Here is a 20,449-nt window from a genome sequence, read left to right as displayed (position 1 = left end):
ATGAATTAAAAAAAATTAAAAAAAAAAGAAAATTCTGGAAATAATTTATAAATTTTAAAATTGTACACCACTTTGACTAGCATGATGACCTCATGCACTTATCCTGCTCTGTCCACTGGGGGCAATGAATCATCCCTTTGTCCAGCATATCCATGTTATATATGCTACTCATCTGTTAGGCTTTTAGTAGCTATTTAAGTGATCCAGTCAACTGTTGTGTTATCACAGTGCTTGTGTTCAAATAACTCTTAATTTACTTAATAAAGGCCCCAAAGTGCGAGAGTAGTACTGTTGGCAATTTGGATATGCCGAAGAGAAGCTGTGGAGTGCTTCCTTAAGTGAAAAGGTGAAACTTCCTAACTGAAGTAAAGAAAAAAGATTGTATGCTGAGGTTGCTAAGATCTATAGTAAGAATGAATCTTCTGGCTATAAAATTATGAACTACTGGAAACAAACCAAATGTCAATCAGTAGGATAGTGGATTAAAAATTTTTGATATATTTATACAATGGAATACTACTCAGTAATAAAAAGAAAGGAACATGCATGCCAAACAATATGGATGACTCTTACAAACTCAGCCTGTGAAAGATGCTGGACGCAATATGGTATGATTCCATTTATATCAAGTTCTAGAACAGACAAAGCTAATCTGTGGTAAAAAAGAATATTGAATAATGGTTCAGCTCTTTGGTGTCAGAAGTGCTATGCTCAACTTGGAAGGGGCATAAGAGTTTTTTGAAGTGATATAAATGCTCATTATCTTACAGAGGTGTGGGTTACACGGGTTCATTTATCAGATTAAAGAAGTATACGTATATACCAATGCATGCAAATTTTACCTAAAAATATACAAATAACAATCAACTTGGGTGGCAGGGAGTGGAGGGTTTGGATGAAACAAGAATAGCAGGATGTTGATGGTTGCTGAAGTTTGGTAATAATGGCTATGAGTTAATTATACTATTCTGTTTATTTTGTGTTTGAAGTTTTCAACATTAAAGTTTTTTTTAATGCAAATGTTTTGAAAACACATAAATAACACCTATGTTCTCAGCACCAGCTTAATAAATGAAATCTAGCCAATATAATTCTCTTCCTTTGTGAACCACACCTTGGTTCCATGACCCCTTCCCCCATCAGTCACTCTCCTGAATCCCTTTTCACTTTTAAACATTTTCCAAATATCAACCTAAAGGTCACTTCCTTGAAAGAAAGCCTTTCCTTACCAAAACACTCACTGGATTAAATACCCTCTTATGTGCATTAATGGCTTATATTGCATTTGTGGTTTGTTTGTTTGATTAGTTCATATCATATCAGTATCTCTGGTAGACAAACTTTTCAGAGGGCAGAGTATAGCATAATAAATTTATTGGATGATTATGCTTGTGTAGTTTTTTATTTTTTTAAAATTAAAGATACAAAAATTGAAGAGCTATTCTATTTTTACATACTTTTTGAGTCAGTATGTTATAAAATGTTATGAATGTGAGAGAATAAATGGTTGATAGGTAGCGATTTGTATTTCACTGGCATCTGTAGTTGATCGATTAACACTGATTGGGCAATGAACTGTTTTGTTTTTCATCTTGAGAATATTATAGGGGTTGTTCCTTTAATTTATTTGAAGATGGCACAGATTTTTACACAGATTGGCTCTGTGGAAAAACATAAGATTAATTAAATAAAATATAAGTAGTTTCATCTATGAACAGTTTTCTGAAGTTGGAACTAATATGTTATTAAATTACCTAAAATGGTAGGTCAGATTTCTAGAATGATTGTTTTAGTTGTTAAAGTAAATGGTATGTAAGAGAACTTTTAAGTTCTTATGGCAGAAACAGAGAAAAATTGCAAAGTTAGAGTCTCTGAAGTTTCTGATGTTTCATACACTAACAAAAGGTTGCTTTATTAGCAGCATTAATGAACGAATCGCTTTATTGGCTTAGGCATACTGGTAGCTTTGTCGGTCCAAAGAGCTAAGAGTTCTTATTTCAATTCATGATTATGTTAGAGTAGTGAAGTAAAAGGCGTTGACCTTCTCTTAAGCAGAAAATAGAAAGTTTTTACAAATAGATTTAAAGCATTGAAAGGAATGTGATGAAGAACTTATTATCAAATCACTTAATAAAGTTGAGTTTTAAAAAATCTTTTTGTGTACTGATTTACAATAGTAGTAGATTTTTAGAATAGATTTATTAACTGGAATTAAAATAATAACTTTAGTAGGATGGTTTTGTAGATAGAGTTATGTCTAAATGATTGAAAAAAAACTGAGTTATAAGAATAGATAAGCTTTAAATTCTCCCAAATGGTATGGTACATATTTAGAGAAATCTGAAAGATGCAGGAAATATTAAATTTTAGGGAAGGTGTAATGCCACTCATAGGATGCATGTTCTAAGTTATTGTTATTTAAGTAAATGAAATGCATTTTTTTGTTAGAATCATTTTGGAAGTGCTGATTAGCTTCTGTTCATATATATCAGAGATTAAAGTAGAAGGGGTCATTGGGAGTCTGCTTCTAAAGCAAAGTCTTCAAAGCAATAGTTTTAGTAGAGCAGCAGTTCATTTAAAAAATAAATTTCTGAATGATGGGACATTTTAAAATATAAAAAAAGTACAAGGAATACTGTAAGATACTCATGTATTCATATTACCAAAAATGAGCAAATATTAACAGTTTCTATAATTGTTTCAGAACTTATAAACTAAATTAAAAATATACTTGATTATCACTAATCTAATTATTTTACCTCCCTTCCAGGAGGTAATTGCTAAACTGAAGGTATCCTTTAAATTTTTATACTTTTTTGCACACATTTGTAAAAAAGGTAAATAATATTGATTTGGTTTTAAAATATATATATAAGTAGTATTATAGTGTTTACATACCTTTGTAACTTGCTTTTTTCACCCTTGCTCATTTCGAGATTTATCCATGTTGATGTATGTATGTACTTAAAATTTGCTCATCTTTTAACCTCTGTATTACTAATTAGTTCCATTATTTGTGATGGTAAACTGGGTTATTTGGTTCAGGTGGCGCTGCCAAATTTCTCTGTTCTGAAGGTTTCTTTTTCTCTTTGGTAATTAATTCATGTCTTGAGGCTGAATAAATTGTTTCTCAACAGTCTTTCTCCTGGTAATTTTTTTTTTTTTTTTTTTTTTTTTAGAGAGAGAGGAAGGGAGAGAGGGGTGTGGAGAGATAAGAAGCATCAATTTGTAGTTGCGCCACTTTAGTTGTTCATTGATTGTTTCTCATACATGCCGTGACCAGGGGGCTCAAGCTGAGCCAGTAACCCTTTGCTCAACCCAGTGACCCTAGGCTTCAAGCCAGTGACCTTTGGGCTCAAGCCCATGATCCCGGGATCATGTGGATGATCTCGCCCTCAAGCTGGCTCTCAAGCTGGCGGCCTTGTGTCCCAGTGATTTTTAACACCCATTGTTGATTTTTGCCTGAATTATTGATTACCTCGATGCTTGCAAAATGATGATTTTCTAGTTTTATTTTTCTTCCCACATGAATTAGCTGGCATTTTTCCATAAGGAAAAGTTTCTTCCCTCCTTTTTTCATTATTACTGTGGGCTCGTGAATTATTCTTTTATTCAGTGGCCTAAGAGCCATTTATTGTATTATTTCTTTTGAAGACTAAAATTATTAAAATTTAGCTAGTAGGAACTCGTTCAGTCTGGTTTTTATGTCTGTGATATGTCCCATCATTTTTAGAGCACTTATTTGCTTTCGGACACCACAAATGTTTCATTTCTACCTTATGCTTTCCTTACCCTAGACCAGGACATGGCTATTTCTCCATATTGGACGTGTTCTGTTATACTGCATGTCATTGCTTCTATAGGAGTTTCACTGGACAGAGCAAGGAAATACACTTTAAAAAACCCCCCAACCATATTTGTGATTCCAATCTAGTACCATAGGGTTCTTCTCTCCTCCTGTTTCATATTTGAATCTCTTTTCCGACAGTGAGGATCCTGGTTAAAAATAACATTGAACTACATTCATTGGGTCTCTTCCATACTGTACAGCAGTGGTCCCCAACCTTTTTTGGGCCACGGACCGGTTTAATGTCAGAAAATATTTTCAAGGACCAGCCTTTAGGATGGGACAGATAAATGTATCACATGACTGAGACAAGCGTCAAGAGTGAGTCTTAGACGGATGTAACAGAGGGAATCTGGTCATTTTTTAAAAATAAAACATCGTTCAGATTTAAATATAAATAAAATGGAAATAATGTAAGTTATTTGTTCTTTCTCTGCGGACCGGTACCAAATGGCCCATGGACCGGTACCAGTCCGTGGCCCGGGGGTTGGGGACCACTGCTGTACAGGACATAATATTAGAATTGTCACACTAATACCACTGACAACAAAAAGCATGGTAATGAAAGTTTAAGTTTACTACAGTTTTTTGTTCATATTATATATCTCAGTGAAGGTATGTAGTAATACTACACTTATTATTTTAATTTATATTTTTTATGTCACCAATTTAATAAACACTTACATTCATTTGTTTTTGTTTGTATTTTAGCCACCTCCTAAGGTGGCTTTTATTAAATTACTATTTTATTAAATGATTAATTTTAGTTTTTTAGTACAGTAAAACAGTAAGATGGTTAAAAGTCAAAGGTGTATAAAAAGGCATTCTCAAAAGTTTTACTCCCTTTTCTATTTTTTTTCTTTCTTTTTTATTTATTTATTTTTTTATTGATTTTAGAGAGAGAGGAAAGGGGAGAGAGAGACAGACAGAGATGACAGGAATATTGATTCGATCCTGTATGTGCCCTGACCAGGGATCAAACTGACAACCTCTGTGCTTCAGCATGATGCTAACCAACCGAGCTATTCTGTCAGGGCTCCCTTTTCTATTTTTAATATAGTCATTTAATGCTATAAAATTTCTCTCTAAACACTATTTTGCATCCTACTAATTTTGGTATGTTGTATTTTTATTTTCATTTAGTTCAAAATATTTTTTAATGTGTTTTGAGACTTCTTTGATTCATGGGGTATTTGGGACTTGGGGTTATCTTTCTGTTACTAATTTCTAGCTAAATTATGTTTGGTAATATAGTTTATATTATTTTAGCTCTTTTAATTCACATTTGTTAAGGCTTGTTTTTATTTTGGTAAATGTTTCACGTACACTTGGAAAGAATGTATATTCCCTCTGTGGTTGGTTGGAATAATGTGGTTTTAATGAAAAGAGAAACTATTTTAACCTTTTTATAAGAGTAAACCTTAAGTCCTAATTACTTTGTTATCAGTGGGGTGATATCAAAGGATATTGGGATTCTGAAGACTTGGTTCTAGATAGGCCTGCCTTTTACTAACTATATTTTTTCAAATGAATCCTTTTGGATTCATTTGTTAAATTGTATTGATGGATGTGAGTTTGTGGAACCCTTCTTTTCTTTAGGATAGAATGCATTAAATTTTATAGCATAGATTTAAGAGTTACTATGTTTACTTTTTCAGTTATTGAAATATTATTTCCTTATATATTTTTAAACTTAGTTTGAATAGTATAGTGTCAGGAATTATGTGAGATTTTAGGACTTCGTAAAGTTTCAATTTATTGCAGAATATGCCAGTTGCAGATATCAAGGGTGGGTAGCAGTTTACATTTCTAGAAAAGTACATTTTTGGAAGGGGATTAGTATTCTCATAGTGGTTGTATATCACTACTATAAAATGATCACTTAGGGCTTGTTTTGACTGAAGGAGTATGAATATGGCAGTGAAAGATATATAAGACCTACGCATCATAAGAAGTACGTTATAAAATTGCAATTGACAAGAACTGTGAGAAATTTAGAACTATGTTTAAGATTTGTGGAAATGTTGAAGAAAATGGTGAGGGCATAACTTTATAAAGGTGTAAGTGTATAGTGAAAAGGATTATAAAAATGCATGAAGTTGTATTGAAACTTATATTTTGTAGTGTTTTAACAACTGGGACAATCAGGTATTTTTAAATTACCATGAATTTACTTTTTAAATTTGTTGGTAGTGTCTATGACAATGTCATCAGAACATTGAGAGGACTCCTCTCAGACTGTTAGAGGTATCCTTCCTGTAAGCATTCCTTTGCGGTTTTGTAGCAATCAGGCAAGATGATTGAGAAGATAATTATCTAATGCTGTGCCTTCTTTGTTAAGAAAATAGAAATGCAACATGAGATTTTTAAAGTAAAAATTAACATCTTTTAAAAATTATATTTAAAAATTTTTAAAGTTTTATTTAGAAAATTAACTTGAACATGGTGACATTGATCAGTAAGAGTACATAGGTTTCAGGTAAGCATTTCTATAGCATTTGAACTGTTGATTATGTTGTATACGCATCACCCAAAGTCAAATCATTTTCCGTCACCTTATATTTGTCCCTCTTTACATTCTTCCCCACCCCTTCCCCATCTCCCTGGTAACCACTTCACTTTTATCTATATCCATGAGTCTCAGTTTTATATTCCACCTATGTGTGAAATCATACAGCTATTAGCCTTTTCTAATTTACTTATTTCACTCAGTATTACGTTCTTAAGGTCCATCCATGTTGTTGTAAATGTCGCTATGTCATCATTTTTATGGCTGAGGAGTATACGTTTGTATATATATGTACCACATCTTCTTTATCTAATCCTCTATTGAGGGACACTGGTTGTTTCCATGTTTTGGCTAGTGTGAATAAAGCTGCAATGAACATGGGGGTGCATGTGTGTTTTTTGTGTTTTGAAAACATTTGAAACATGTAATAGGTTTCAGTTCTGTAGAATGTGGCAATAAACTGTTGCTTTGTACTGGGTTGATTTGTGAAATATTGTAATTTCACCAAGTTGAATAGGTGACGGGTAATTTGAATGATATCTAATGTTTTGTTCCAGATAGTTTAAGATCTGATATCTATAGAACTACTTAGAACTTTTGACTAGCTGAGACCCTGCTTTTTAAAATATTCTTTACCAGTCCAGTTTTAAGTTTTTCACCTCCAAAATTGAAATAGAAAACAACAACAAAATAACAGTATCCTGGGAAAATATATCATTAGCATTATTTTAAAATGCCAGTATTTATATTATTATAATTCATGAACAATCTTTATTACATTTATTGCTTGAATGAACAGTGTGCAGTTGCTGAATTCATTGTGCATCTTTTGTTTTGGAAGAAGACTTTTTATTCTTATCTTCTTCTCTGGGATCTTTAGTATTACTAAAAATCATAAAGTTATGTAGTTATCCTAATAAATCTGTGTTTAGTTCTGTAGACTTGATAGATTTGGGATGGGATCTGTTGGCTTCCAGTTGTGTAGTAGACTCTAAATGATGACTCTGGTCCTTTTTTCTAATATTTGTCAGTCATGTCTTTTTTTGTTTCTGTTTTAAATTTAATTCAGTGAGAGGAGAGGAGGCAGAGACAGACTTCTGCATGTGTCCCAACCGGGATCCACCTGGCAAGCCCACTAGGGAGCAATGCTGTGCCCAAGTGGGCTGTTGCTCTGTTGCTCAGCAACTGAGCTTTTCTTAGCACCTGAGGTGGAGGCCAGGAAGCCATCCTCAGTGACCTGGGTCAACTCACTGCGTTTGAGCCATGGCTTCAGGAGAGGAAGAGACAGAGAAAGAGAAAGAGCAGTGAGAGGAGGAAGGGTGGAGAAGCAGTTGGGCGCTTCTCCTGTATGCCCTGATTGGGAACAGAACCCAAGACATCCACAAGCTGGGCCGATACTCTACCACCAAGCCAACTGGCCAGGGCTTGCCGTGTCTTACTGAGATGTTTGACCTTTCAGGGTGTCTCCCTTATGTTTACAAAATTGATCTTTCTCTTTTAGGAAGATAAGACGAATTTCTCTTGGGGGGGGGGGTGTTTCTCTTTTTCATTATACGTGCCTCTCAAATTAACAATTTTGTTCATATCAAAAGTTGTCCAAAGTGGGAACTGTAAGTTTTAAGTATTCTTGGTAAAAATGCACCATGTAGAAAGACAAGTACTAGAATTAGAAGAAGCAGGTATCAGTCTGGCTTGGGGGGTAGCGAATGAGGAGGGATAGTTAGACTGGTTTAAAAAGTCAGTTTTGTGAAAGTGTTGTTTGTGCAACTTATGTCTCAGAACTACAACAATCCAGTGGTTGGCTACCTTCAAGTAGAAACTTGATGACAGTTCCTGGCCAGTTGAAGGTTTGAAGAGATCTGTACCAGGCCAGGCTCTTAAAGATAAAATAACCCAAGGCAGAGGAAAGTAACTGTTAAGGTTTTGATGAGTTGTCTAAAGTGTGTCCAGACGATGCTTGGCCTCTGGGAATTAATTGTTTAGGGAACTAGCTTTTTGGAACTTAGTCTTATGGACGCATACAACAAATAGGAAAAAATTGTTTTATATTTACCACGTGCCAAAGTTTCAACATGTGATTTGGGTTTTAAAGTGTTGTAAAAAAGACAAACTGCTTTCATAAATGGGATTCTTGGGTAGATTTTACAAGTTAGAGTTAACTTCTGAAGTTAATAAGTTATTTCTTATTTTTTTATTTAGGGAGTCTCAACCATCAGTGGGAATTTTTAAAGGCTATTAAATATTTGGTAAGTATATACTCTTCATGTTAAATAGTTTACATGTTACTTAAGTTTACACGTATGTTACATTAATGACATATATTATAATTTATATTTCTTTTGCCTGACTGGTGGTTGTACAGTGGATAGAGCATTGACCTGGGACACTGAAGACCCAGGTTCGGAACTCTGAGGTCGCTGGCTTGAGTGCGGGCTCACCAGCTTGTGCACTGTGTTGCTGGCTTGAGTGTGGGAACATAGATGTAATCCTGTGGTCACTGGCTTGAGCCCAGAGGTCATTGGTTTGAAGTCCAAGATCACTGGCTTGAGCAAGGGGTCACTGGCTCAGTTGGAGCCCCCAGGTCAAGGCATGTGAGAGAAGCAATCAGAGAACAACTAAAATGCCGCAACTATGAATTGATGGTTTTTATCTCTCTCCCCGCCTTCCTGCCTGTCTGCTTGTCTTTCTCTCTTGCTAAAAAAAATAAATAAATAAAAAAATAAAAATGAATGAATGAATAATTTATATTTCTTTTACTTTTTACTTTACACTGGAATTTCTTCTTTTTATACTTACTCTGCTCTCATTCTGATTTTTTTACACATTATATTCAGAAAGTTCTTTTAGTGTACAACCTAAGTATTTAGTTTAGAGAAAAAAATAGTTTTATTAGTAGAAATGCTAGTACTTTGCAAATGAAACAGGATTTTTTTCTAAGATTTTTGTAACTGTTTTTTGTTAGCTGTTGGTACTACTACAAATTTTCTCATAAGCTGTCCATTAATTGATAGGTCCAGTTCTCCACAATAAGCCAATATGAAGACGAGGACTCTAGTCAGGCTCTTATGCTGTGTCCTATCTAGGCTAGTCTAGCTTCTTTGTGATAATATTATAATATGAAAACTTTGATGTGTCTGCTGTTATGAATTTCAAAAACTTATGATTTTACTAGATAAGGTTTTTACTTTTTTATTTTTGAGTGAAAAGTAGAGTTAATCTCAGTGTTTTTGCTTTACGTTTATAGTATTTATATAATGTAACAATGTCTTGTTTAATCATGGTAGATGTTAAAAATGATTAAATATACTTCAATAATTGGGGATAAGTACTGAGTCATTGGTTAATCAGGTGCTATAATAAAGTTTTTTCATTATTTTAAGGTCAATGAAATCCTTTTAAGGATAAATACAGTATACTTATTAGCTATAGGCAATTTTTGAGCTACATGAAAAATGTTTGATAATAAACATTGATTTCTTTTTTATACTTTTTAATATGTTTGAAACAATAAATATTCAACCAAATGATGTTTCGAAAATTCTAGTTGATGCTTAAATATTCAACAACTGTACTATTTTTACTGTGTATTTATAGTAAGTGTAATGTTTTTAGGAGAAAATAATGTTACAAGAAATTTTTGACAAATTTTTACTACTTTAAAATGTGGTAACTGGTATCTGGAGATGTATTAAGTAAAAAGAATAGTTTACTGACATTTTCCCCCCTCTTGTTTCATGTATTTGAGTTAGTCTGGGGGAAGTAATCTTTGCATTGTGTGTTTTTATGACATATATTTCCTTTTTGCAAATTTATTTATTTATGTATAGTGATTGCTTTCTTGAAATATAGTTTATGCCCTGGCTGGTTAGTTCAATTGGTTAGAGCATCATTCCGAAGCACAGAGGTTGCTAGTTTGAATCCTGGTCAGGGCACATACAGGAGAACCAATAGATGTTCTCGTCTCTCTCTAAAATCAATAAAGTAAACAAAAAATTAGTATAGTTCACATACCACAAAAAGTCATCTCTGAGTGTACAACTGAGTGGTTTTTAGTGTATTCAGAGTTGTATAGTAATCATTACAATCTAATTTTAAGATAGTTTCACATCCCCCAAACTCCTTTATCTTTTAGCAATAGCTATCTATTTTCCTTCAACCCCTTGTCCCTAATGCCCGTAGGCAGTATATTCTTGGTTTCCCTGGATTTCTCTATTCTGGATATTTCATATTAATTGAATCATACAATATTTGTTCTTTTTAGTACCTGGCTTCTTTCATTTAGTGTAGTATTTTTAAGGTTTTCATGTTATAGCAAGTATCACTCATTTTTATGGCCAAAAATATTCCACTGTATATCACGTTTTGTTTATTCATTCTTCAATTGATGGGTTGTGGGTTGTATCTACTTTTTGGCATTAGGAATGCTTCTGCAATGAACATTTTTACATAAGTTTTTGTGTGAACATATGTTTTCATTCTTTTAGGTGTAAACTTATAGGAGTGGAATTGCGGAGTAATAGAGTAACGATGTTGAGCGCTTAGGGACCATCAACAATGTCTGTAGTATTTTATAATTCTACCAACAGTGTATGAGGGTTCAAATTACTTCACACTCTCACAGACACTTGTTCTTGTCAGTCTTCTTTGGATTTTCACCATCCTAATAGATGTGAAGGGGTATTTCATTGTGGTTTTGATATTTATTTCCATAATGACTAATGATGAGCATTATTTCATGTATTTATTGGTCATTTACATATGTTCTTGGGAGAAATGTCTGTTCACATCCTTTGCCCATTTTTTAAGTGGGTTGTCTTTTTATTGTTGAATTATAAGCATTCTTTATATATTCTGAAAACTAGTCCCTTATGAAACATATAATCCGTAAATACTTTCTCTTATTCTCTGGGTTGTCTTCACTTTCTTTCTAGTGTCTTTTGAAGCACAAAAGTTTAGTTTTCATGAAATCCAAATTATCTGTTCTTTTGTTGCTGTGCTTTTGGTGTCATATTGCAAATTTACCTTTAAATAAATATTTGTGCACAGTTCAGATCTGTGACAGGATTTTAATTATCACAGGACTATAAAGCATTGGCATTTCCTGTGTTTGACAGCCAAAGCCCAAAGGAAGCAATTATTCTCATATTTGTGCTTCAATTCCTCAACTAATTATTTTAAGCAAAATGTTATGTTTTGATCCCTTGTGTTACCATGAAAATGTTAGCTGTGTATGACATGTTATTGGTATTAGTCTTGTGGATTCATATTTAGTTATTTGGACTGGAGAAGAATTTAATACTTCAGTTTATCATGGCACTTACTGTGTATTTGGTTTTTGTACCTAAATAAAACCATTGCTTTTTAGGCTAAACATATTAACAGTTCTTTTAAATCTTTCTTGTGAAGATTTTGAAAGTCTTAATAATTTTAATCTTGTGCAGGTTATTTATAAGCAACAATAATTATGTTTTTGTACACCTATGTAAGGAATGTCTGTTTTTCTCTGCTGTACTAAATATATATCTTTAAAATTTTTATGGATTTATTGTAGTTACTTATTTTTATATCATTATTTGGCTTTTATTAATTGAAGGTATATTTTAGAATATATAGGTCTATGATATTGTCTAATAGGTTTTTTTTTTTTTAGAGAAATGGCATTAGACAGTGAAATGTTACCACTCTTAGTAGTGTTAACTTTCTGTGTAAGGGCAAAGGGGTTGTAAGAGAGTGTAGTAAATGCATCTTTATTAGAGAAATCTACTCTTGCTTATATCTTTTGTATTGTCTGACAGTATTCTGTGTGTTAACTTCAAATAACCATAAATCTATTTTAATAAAATTTTATAGAGTTAAGGTTATTATTCTTTTTTATTTTTTTTATTATTATTTTTTATTAATATTCTTTTTAATAGTTGCTTTTAAATCATGGTGTCCATTGGTTCCCAATCACTTAAGTGCCCATTGTATGGGTAATAGTGTTCTTCTCATTGATGTTTTTATAGTTTGTATTGTACTATCCATGGACATTTGCAATGGAAAAGGAAATGAAAACTGATGTTATGCCATTTATGATGGTGTTAAATTTTAACATTGTGATAAAAAATAACAAAAATTTAGTTGAGACAGTTATATCCTCCAATGGTATATGTCAGATGTGGTAGTTAAGAGGAGTTTAATGACCTATTGGTGTCTGAATTAAGGCAAAATGGCTTTTGTACATTCTCATACAAATTATTAATATAATTATTATTGTATTATATATAATTAATTATATTAATTACTAAAAACTCAAAATAATATATGAGTATTTATATTTGAAATTGGGGTTTAATATTAGTAGAACTCCCCCCCCCTTTTTTTTTTTACAAAAATAAGTATTACTCTTTAGTTAAACCACTAATTTGTCATTAAAGTCAACAGGGGCTACCTTATACTATAGGTAGCAGCTTCTCAGCACATGTCCTAGAATTCGCTACTCTACTGATTGATAATACACCTTCGAGATGTTGGTAAGGTTTGATGAGGGTTGTATGGATAGGACTATTCCTCCACAGAAGGGTATCTTTATTCTAAATCTCATAGTTTTTTTGTACAAATGTTTGAAAAGTAGTATTGATTCTCCCTTTTCTTAGTGTAGTAACTGTAATGACCACATCATGCAGGGAAGTTTTCCTAAAAGAGTTTTCTTCAGAAATCACTTTTTAAATGAAAAACTTAACCCACCCAGAATAACCCACATTCAATCTAATAACCAGCTCAATGTTATTTTTAATAATTCCCAGGATTTCCATTCTCCTGATTGTCACAAATTTTCCCAGATTTTTAATCTAAATAATCACAACTGCTCATTTCTTCTGTTTTGTTCCCTGTTCATGGACTGCCTAGTTTTACTAGAGTTATATCAGTTTACTCTTCTGAGAGTTTCCTAGTATATCTTCACATTTTTCTCATAGGTTAGCCTCAGTACTTCCTGGTAATCCTTATCTCTTTTTGATGTTTTATTCCAACTATTATTTGGAATTTTCCAAGCTCTCAAATGATCACTCCTATCCCTATTTTTCTTACTCCTTTTTCATTTCATATTATACGTTTTCTTTCTTTAATCTATCTTTGCTGAAATACTGTGTTTTTATTCTTTTAGAAGCAAACATCTATCTGTATTCTTAATCCAATTGCTTTTTCCTTTCAATGGGAACCTTTCTATTTTCTGTATTCTACCTTTTAAACTCTCCTCTGGGTTGTTTGCCTTATCACAATTTGAAAAATACTTATACTCTTATCCTTCTCATTATCACTGAGCTTGTTTGATTTATAGTGGACTCTTAAGTGTCCAAATTCTGAACTCTTACTCAACCACCTTCTGTAGTTTGACTAGTTTCTACTAGTGTTAAGTGAAAGTCAACCACTTTTCTTACAAAACCAGGTAGTTAGGCATTGGTTAAGCTGATGTTAAAATGCTCTGTATCATCCTCAAGATAAGATTGAGCTCCAGTTGGTAAACCTGTGTCTTTTTCATTTCTTATTCTGCCCTACCTTTTCCAGCATTTGATATTTTAATATTCACTTCTCCCTTGTCTTTTGTAATACATACTTTAAAGGCCTTCCTACTATCTTCGACTCAGTGTTTGTTTTCTTCGTTATTGCTTTTTCCTTCTTACACCTGTGTTAAGTATAAACTGGGTTGCAGCTTTGCTCTTTGCCCTCCTAATTATATAATACATTTAGAGATTAGGGCCTAATTTGGTGGGAGGAATAGAAATCAAGAATATGAATTTTTCATTCAACATTAATAGACTTTTGAGATTCTGACATCCTGTAATGATACAGTGATGCCAGTAAGATAGTTGAGTGAACCATCCCTCAGATAACAATTATAAAATCTTGATAAAATATTGAAAGAAAAACTCCCAACTTTTAAAAACAGTGGAAAATGATCAAAAGGAGGCAGAAAGCCAGATGAGAGGTTAAAAAGTAGCGTATCATGACCATGGTTTTATTTTTAGATAGCTTAAGGTTTCCAGTTTGAATCTTAGTTATTGTACAGTGATGCCATTGGGGAGTATTTACAATTTAACTTATCCTTCACTTTCAGAAATAGATATATTAGTGCCCTGGAGATTTCTTCCTAGATTCCCTTCTTTCTTCTTCCTCTAAAGCCTATTAAAACCATTATTTCCCTCCATGTTATGGATATAGAGGAAGGTTTTGCCCATCCCCTTCCCATACCTCTTATAATCCACAGGCAGTCAGAACGTGTTATTAGGGATTTATAAAGCATTACTTCCTGTAGTTTGTAGTACAAAGAAAATTGGTGTATTTATTGTACATTGACTGTGCTTTTTCAAACTACCCCCTGCTTTACCCCACCCCCTGGTTTGGAATCAGTGCTGAATGAATATAAGAGCATTCTGCCTGTGATATGACTCCCCATTTATCACCATGGTTTACTGAATTAACTGCTATTATAAGAATCTTTGGGACTGACTGTTGTGGTTGCTCTTTGCTTGTTTTAGCTACTCTTTTAGTGAATGTGATTATGGTACTGTAGTACCTACTTGTCCCAAAGAGATGGAGTAATGATATTGTCTTGTTTATTACTAGGCAAAAAATTAGTGTAAAAATGGACACTTTGTTTTACTATAGAGTCAGCTCGATTGGAAAAAATGGAAGTGTTGATGATTTTGAAAATAAGATGCTGAAGTCATCCCTCTGGCTTGACTATTTTTCTTACAGTATTAGTGATAGATTGAATGCTGTCTTAGGTAGTAAAGTCATGATGTAGTCTGAATTAGCTGTACTATTGTGACTAGTAACTTAGTGGAGAAAACCACTTTTCCTAGGCAGGGCTCCTAACCTCTTTTCTGGAGTCATTTCACTGCACTTTAGAGTGAATATGGAGAGAGGAAGTAGCTAAGACCCTAATTTCCATAAATTAGAGCTCACCAGTGGAGGAATATTTCAATTGTGGTTGTCTAGCTATTTTAGGGCTGTATTGGCTACCTAATGGAAAATATTGACTTGCTTATCTATCTTTCATCACATGGTAAAAATTTCCGATGACCCATAGAAGTGACATAGCAAACTGAGCACAGCCTGGATGGTTCCCAGTGACAAGTTCTCACCCCTCCTCATTTTTTCCCCCTTTTTTTGAGGGGGCTAGTTTCTTGTCATAGTCAGACTGTAACTAGTTCTTCCCAGTTAGAAGTAAGTTTAATGGAACTGGTTTACAATGAGATGGGACTGTGGTAGTAACCTAGTATGAGATTATTATGCTGTCATCTTTAAATGAGCAATTTGATGTTTATGAGATTGTGGCTTGTTTAAAATAATATTGCTTACTGAGAATTGTCTGACCCAGAGCCCAGATGTGTTGCTTTCCTAATAGTATCCTTGTGGTATGTTGGAGCATACACATCTGGATCACTCTTTTTAGTTGACTTAAGTTAATGTATATCTTTTACCTTTGAGTGTTGAAAATGTCAAAAAGCTCATTAAAATTTATTAGAAACTCTTAGAATGTGAACATAAATGTATCTTATCACTTGTAGAAACTGGCTACCACCACCTTTTACCTTCTAATCAGATATCTTTCTCATATTCCATAGTTAATATCTGTGTTCTACATCAATTTCCTGACACCAGCTGGGTGCCTACAGTTTAATTAAATTCAATTCAGTTTAGACACTAACTAGCCACAGTTAGTATAATATCCTTCATGTTAAAGGGCAGGATTCCCAGCAAGACTGCCTTTACTTCTGATGCCAGCCAACTGCACTTCTGTCGACCTGGCTATAAATTCAGAGGTTTCTACAAGTATCCTCCATGTTGGATAATTTGCTGGAATGATTCACAGAACTCAGTGAAAGCTCTATGCTTACAATTACACTTTTATTATAAAGGGTACAATTCTGGCACAGCCAGATGAAAGAGAGGAATAGCGTGAGGTCTGGGTGGGGTAGAGCCACACAGATTCCATCCCTTCTCCTCCTGGTAAGCGTGTATGCCACCCTCCTGTCATCAGTGCATCCACCAACCAGGAAAATCCCTTGAGCTTGGGTGTTCGTTCAGTGTTTTTATCAAGATTTCGTTATGTAGGAATGATTGACTAAATCATTGGCTTTGCATTGAACTCAATCTCCAGCCCCTGTCCCCTATCTGGAGACAACTCACCACATTCGACATAATGAGTGTATACATTATCCCAGAAGCCTCTTTGTAACTCTGTAATTCCTTCCTCCCCGCCCCTCCCTTTCCAGTCAACCACTGGCTTTACTTTTTGTCACCATAAGTTGGTTTATAGTTTCTTGAATGTTATATAATAGAATCATACAATATGTCTCCTCTTTGGTCTGGCTTCTTCACTCCAGCTCAAAAAATTTGAGATTTATCAGTATTGTTGGATGAACTTTCAATACTTTGTTCCTTTTTATTATGGGATAGCATTCCATTTGGGAGGTATATCACAAAATGTTTTCCATTTACCTGTTGCTGCAGAGGGTTGTTAACAGTTTTTGTCTATTACAGACAAAGTGGCTACGAACATTTGCATGGCAGGTTTTTATGTGGACATGTGCTTTCATTTTTCCTGAGTGGAATAGTGGAGTCCTATAGTAGGTGTATTTTACCTTTATAAGAAACAAGATACAAGTCCTCTGGACAATTGTTTGCAGGTTTTCTCCAGTTTGTGGCTTGCCTTTTCATTTTTCACCAGTGTCTTTTGATGTTCCAAAGCTTTTTATTTTGAGGAAACCCAGTTTATATTTTTTCTTTTATATTTTATGTTTTTTGTGTTTTGTATTGTGGTAGGTTGAATATTAACCCCTACCCCAAAATGTTCATGTCCTAATTTACAAAACCTGTGATAGATTATCCTAAGACGCTAAAGGAACTTTGCATATGTGATTAAGTTGAGAATTTTGAGATGGGAGATTATCCTGGATTATTTTAGTAGGCCCAGTATAATCACAGACTCCTAAAAGAGGGAGGTAAGAAGGTCAAGGCAGAAGAAAGAGATTAGAGTGATGTACTTGGAAGACTGAGGTGTAAGGACTGTGAACTAAGGAATTCAGGCAGTTTTCTAAAAGCTGGAAAAGACAAGGTTTTCTTCTCGAGTCTCTAAAAAGAACACTGGCCTGCCAACACCTCAATTTTAGCCCACGAAAACTGATTTTGGACTTTGACCTCAAGAACTATGATGATAGCCTGACCAGGTGGTAGCGCAGTGGATAGAGTATCGGACTGGGACGCAGAGGACCCAGGTTCGAAACCTCGAGGTCGCTGGCTTGAGCACGGGCTTATCCTGCTTGAGTGTGGGATCATAGACATGACCCGATGGTCTCTGGCTTGAAGCCCTAGGTCACTGGCTTGAGCAAGGGGTCAATTGCTCTGCTGTAGCCCCCAGTCCAGGCACATATGAGAAAGCAGTCAATGAACAACTAAGGTGCTGCAATGAAGAATTGATGTTTCTCATCTCTTTCCCTTCCTGTCTCTCTGTCCCTATCTGTCCCTCTTTCTGTCTCTTTCTCTGTCACAAATAAATAAATAAATAAATAAAAAAGAACTAAGAGAATAAATTTATATTGTGGCTCTGGCCAGTTGGCTCAGTGGTAAAGCATTGGCCCAGCATATGGATGTCCTGGGTTTGATTCCCTGTCAGGGCATGCAGGAGAAGTAACCTGCTTTTCCACCCTTTCCCCTCCCCGTTCTGTCTCTCTCTGTCTCTCTCTCCTGCTCTCGCAGCCATGGCTTAATTGGTTCAAGCACATCACCTGCCCCTGACACTGAGGATGACTCTGTGGAGCCTCCACCTCAGGTGCTAAAAATGGCTCTTTTGTGAGCATGGCCCCAGATGGGCAGAGCATCGACCCCAGGGGTGTTGCTGGGTGGATCCTAGTCAGGGTACATGAGGGAGTCTGTCTATCCCCCCTCCTCTCACTTGGAAAAAGAAGAAAAAAACAAATAAATTTATGTTGTATGCCACCAACTATGTGATACTGTTAGAGCAGCCATAGAGAGAAAATAGATTCTCGTTTCTGGAGGTGGGGATGCTGTTGTAACAAATACCAAAAAAAATAGAAGTGGCTTTGAAATTGGGCAGAATTATTAATAGCATGATAGAAAAACTGTAGATTGCCCTGAATATACTATTGATAGAAATACAGATGTTAAAGACTGCTGGTGAGGCCTCAAAAGGAAGTGAGGAACACAGCAGAAGAGACATATCATTATAGAGACTATGTAAGTCATTATAAATAAAATGTGTAGAAATGGGTTTTAAAGATGCTGAAGATAAGGATGCAGAAGAAAGTAAAGAGCATGGTAAAGAAAGCCTATAGCTTCTTAGAGAACTGCCTAAATTGTCATAAGCAGAATTTTGGTGGAAGAATGAATGTTAATAAAGGTGCTGCTGGTGAGGACTCCAAAGGAAATGAAGAACAGGTTATGGAAAACCAGAGTAAAGGGGTCCTTGTTAGTTAGTAACAGAAAGCTTACCTGAATTCTGTCCTGTAGTTACATAGTAACTCTGTTCCATCTTGCCTTGGTATGCTAGTCATGTGTGTACTATAAATTTGCTCTTCTATTATATTCTTGCATAAAGTATTTTAGTTTTAATTAAAGTGATAGGTTTGCATTTTTATGTAAGTTAAATTTATGTTTTAAAAATATTAGTATTCCCCGGGAACAAACATGTTAGCAGACTATGTATACTTATTCTTGAGATGTCATTATTACTAAAGTCTTTTTTACGGTTTCCCTTTGAAAAAAGGGTATGTAAAATCAATTTGCTATAAATTTTCCTGATGACTTTTTGAAAACAAACTATTTTTTAAAACATTTTGAACAAAAATGGTTATGTAAAAACATATATTGGTTTTATTTAGATACCTTATTTATTATTGAAGAAATTATTTAGAAAATGGAAGTGCCTTGTTTGTTAGAATACTACACTTGACCCTTGAACAACATTGGTGTAGACTGCATGGGTCCACTACCCCACTACCCACAACCCGCCCTCCCCCAATAAATGCCTATACTGTTTTCGACACGTGGTTGGGAGTCTGTGAATGTTACAGGACAAGTGTATGCATTGATCTGTGCCATTTTATATAGGGTACTTGAGCATCCTTAGATTTGGGTATCCATGTGGGCTACTGGAACAAATACCCTGTGGATACTGAAGGACAACTTAAGCTTTTAGGTAGTCAAAAGTTATATGCAAATTTTGGGGTATATAAGGGTTGGCACCCCTAACCCCTGCCATTGTTCAAGGGTCAACTGTTATTTTAAATAGTAGCTTTTGTTAATGATTATAATTTATCAGTGTGATGCAACTTATAAATATATGTATTCAGTCTTCACTCTGTTCTTCCATATCTTTTTCTTCTGTATTCTAGGGTTTTTGTTTGTGTTTTTGTTTTTTTTTTTGGAAGGGAAAATTACATTAAACAGTAATCATTACTATATTTTTAATCATTGCAAAGTTGAAAATCAGTGTTTAAATTTAAAACAAATTTTAGTGCTATTTAAGTGTGGAATTCTTAAATGTTAGAGTTCCCCCTTCTGTCTTTTCAGAGCAATTGCACCATGTTAAATTTTTCAAATTAATTTAAACAAGCATTCAAAAATTGCTAATAGACTTAAATTGCTGTTTGCTCTGCAGTTAGAAGGACTTTTATGTAGGCTACCTATATCTCTAGTATTTTTTTTTTTTGAGGTCTGAATTTGGTTGTAGTCATTATCTAAAGTTATTCGTAGGAAATATGAGAGATTGGAGTATAGAGTGAGTGACAGTGAAGAAACACACAGTTTCAGAAGACAGGACAGCCAGCGTGGATTCTGCAGGTCAGTGGCACAGTAAAGAGGAGCCACTTTTGGGCAGTTGCTCTCAAGTAAGAGAAATAAAAGAGACCTAACCACATACAAAGAGTGGTTAGATCAAATTACCTAGAAAAGATATTTTTGACACAATCTTGGAAATTCAGATATTGACTCGTATTAGTAAGTAACAAGGATGCTGTTATTTTAATGGGTGTGTGATTTTGAGAACGTAGTGCAGTGGCAAAATTATTTAAAGGTACATGATGTTTGTG

The 20,449-nt window shown here is 34.3% G+C and overlaps 1 protein-coding gene across 5 annotated transcripts in view; it reads left to right on the top strand.

Annotated features, from left to right (window-relative positions):
• FBXW7 (F-box and WD repeat domain containing 7) overlaps positions 1-20,449 on the top strand; it is a 178,849-nt gene that overhangs the window by 32,476 nt on the left and 125,924 nt on the right. For 4 of the 5 annotated variants that reach the window (XM_066386530.1, XM_066386525.1, XM_066386529.1 and 1 more), the window contains exon 2: positions 8,556-8,602. The exons of the other annotated variant lie outside the window; for it this stretch is intronic. The gene's annotated coding sequence lies outside the window, so the exon portion shown is untranslated. The remainder of the gene's footprint in view (positions 1-8,555; positions 8,603-20,449) is intronic. 5 annotated transcript variants of the gene reach the window in all.

The sequence above is a fragment of the Saccopteryx leptura genome, chromosome 1 (genome assembly GCF_036850995.1).
Source record: "Saccopteryx leptura isolate mSacLep1 chromosome 1, mSacLep1_pri_phased_curated, whole genome shotgun sequence".
In the NCBI taxonomy this organism is placed as follows: Eukaryota; Metazoa; Chordata; class Mammalia; order Chiroptera; family Emballonuridae; genus Saccopteryx; species Saccopteryx leptura.
Note: the sequence above shows the minus strand (reverse complement) of the source record. Positions and strands in the feature narration are given on the sequence as shown.